The sequence below is a fragment of the Manis pentadactyla genome (genome assembly GCF_030020395.1).
Source record: "Manis pentadactyla isolate mManPen7 chromosome 15 unlocalized genomic scaffold, mManPen7.hap1 SUPER_15_unloc_1, whole genome shotgun sequence".
Taxonomy (NCBI): Eukaryota; Metazoa; Chordata; class Mammalia; order Pholidota; family Manidae; genus Manis; species Manis pentadactyla.
This window is the reverse complement of record NW_026644588.1, coordinates 4,535,400-4,538,315: the sequence shown is the minus strand read 5'-3', so window position 1 is coordinate 4,538,315 and position 2,916 is coordinate 4,535,400.

Genomic DNA, 2,916 nt, shown 5'->3' with positions numbered 1-2,916 from the left:
TTGCATTGTAAGTTTTCTTTGAAAGTTACATATTCAGCTCTTGTGACTTAGTGGAGGTAAGATTTAAGTGACTATTTCTCAGTGGAAGTAAATGCAGAGCACTGTATTTTAGTTGAAATGATAAAGGTAGCCCCTGGTTCCGGTTCCCACACAGCATCCCACAGAAGTCATTTCAGTCATTGAAAAGTGACAATGTGACCCCTGGGTTTTTGGTAGTAGGAGTGATCTTATCACAAACTGGTTAAGAATCCTGGGGATTTCTCTTCTCCTCTTAACCAGGTGAAGGTTCAGGTCCACAGATTTGAGTGTCAAGCACCTGTTTGCAGCCAACTCCTTAGTCATCATCTTCAGTGGAATCACTAAAACAACGACAGCTTTTGGGCAGAGACATTTTCTCAGGTGATTCTGGATGCAGATTTAAGTACTGTGTTCACGTAGTGATGCTGTACTTCGTTCATGGCAGACCACTCAGAGGTCACTGGATGAAGGTCACAAAGGACACTCCCGGGCCTATGCATCTATGACTACTTCAGAGTAAAAAGTTCAAGGCAACATGGTGTGCTGTGACTTTTACAAAACTGAGCCTGGCTTTTTGTACATGTAAGAATAAAGAACATTATAAATGAATCTAAAACTTAAAACTGTCTACTCATCACCTCCTAAATCTTTAAAGCGCATTGTAAATGGGATATGCCCACATCCCTAGAAATATGCATCTACTCTATTTCTGAGAACTGATTCAGGGGCACATGGGTAGAACCAGAGAACTGGGTGTTTAAAGTGTCTGACAGATCGGTGGATTCTCAGCTGAACTGCCACTCATCCTTCATGAAATGGAGCAAGTCATCCAAAGAGAGGGAAAGACAAATTCTGAGGCGCCATTGCAGTTTTTTAAATTTCTGATTCAACAAAGCTTCTATCTTTCCCTTAAGAACAGGGATCAGAAAGTCAAAACGAGTTCTTAACAAGCAATTGAAAAAGCAGAGGTGTGTAATTTTCAAAAAAGATGGTGGAGTATGAAGGCAAGGCAGAAATCTCCCCAAAACATATGAAACATGAAAATACAGCAAATATAACTAAACCAGAAAACAACCTGAAGATTACAAAACAGACCACCCATATCTAGGGGAGAAGACCTCACAGAAAAGGGCAGAGTGGCAACGCCGCGATCCAGCGGGCCCCGAGCCCCACCACCACCCCAGCCCACAGACGGGGCAACGAGGAATGGAGCAGGGTGGGCAGGGGTCCAGGACCGCCGAACGCCCAGGACTGGAGAGCTGCTCGGGAACACAAGCCCACAGGATGTGGGGCTCTGCTGATCAGCGTAGCTGGATACTGGGCGCAGGTGGAACACCTGGGAGACTGAGACCCCAGCTGCCTGGGGAGGACAGGCCCCCCGAGACAAAAGCAAAGCGAGCACTTTGCAAGACTTCTGAGCAGTGGGAGGGGTACCGGAGGGGCAAGTGCTGGACAGACTCCCCCGAGCCCGCCCCAGCCCAACAGGTTGGGAACTCTTGGAGCTTGGGACGTTCCATCTCCTTGCTGGCAATGCAGACCCGAGGCTCTCCCCTGCGTGCACCGCTGGCAGACAACCCACCGGGCCCCGCAGGAGTGCCAGATTTTGCTGCTTGGTAGAGGGAGACCCTCCCAGTTTTCTCAGCTCCATTTCAGCCCACCTGGGAAGGTGCCAGCAGGAGCCAGCCCCAAGAGCCCCTTCCTCCCTGTGGGTGTCCAGTCCTGGTGCTGTGTGGTAGAACAGGACAGAGCCACTCGTCAGCCCACCCACCCCATCAACCTTGCAGGCCAGGCAGAGGGTGGTGCCGCCCATCCAGCAGAGACTTCTGCAGTGATCACAAAGGTGCAGCTGGGGCAAACTCCCCGCCCAGACTGAGGCCACTGCAAGCCAGACAGAAAGGCAGCATCGCCCATGTGCCAACAGCAGGGGCTCCTGCACTGGGTGGTAAAGAGTCGAGCTTCTGGGCACCAGAGGACACCTCCTTCATGAAGGTAGTACTCCATAGGTCAAGAAGCAGCAGACCCATCTAATACAAAGGAAGAAACACAGAAACCCTGACAAAATGAGATCTCAGAAAAATATTCAAGATCTCGGGGAGGACTACAACCAAGAGACTTAAAAAAAAGCCACTCAGAGCTGAAGAATACAGCATCTGAAAAGAGACATTCAGTGGAGGGATTTAAGAGGACATTACTTCAGACTGAAGAAGCTGTAAATAAATGGAAATCATGGCACAGGAAAACAAGGAAACTGAAGAACACACACAAAAAAGATCTCTAGGACGGAAATAATAAGACATCTGTGCGACCAATCCACACAGAACAATACTCACATAATAGGGGCACCAGAAGGAGAGGAGGGAGACCAAAGGGACAGGAAGGCTTTCCCATTTATTTATTTAATCAAATGCACATCGCAGTGGTTCAACAGTCTCCCTCCCCTGCTTACTACCTTCCTCCTTGGTAAATACTAGTCACTTCTCAGTGTCTATGAGTCTAATTCTCTTTTGCTTTGTTATTTTACATAAAAAAGGGAAATCACATGGTACTTGTCTTTTTCCGCCTGGCTTATTTCACTGAGCATAATACCCTTTAGATCCATCCATGTTGTTGCAAATGTCAGAATTTTTCTTTTCTTTCTATGAATGAATAAAATCCCATTGTGTATATGTACCACATCTTCTTTAGTCATCTATTTATGGACATTTAGGTTGCTTCCATACCTTGGCTATTGCAAACAGTGCAGTGAAAAACAGGGGTGCATATATCTTTTCAAATCAGGGATTTTGTTTTCCTTGGGTAAATTCCTAGGAGTGGAATTTCTGGGTCAAATGGTATTTCTGTTGTTAGGTTTCTGAGGAACCTCCATACTGCTTTCCACAGCAGTTGCACCAATTTGCA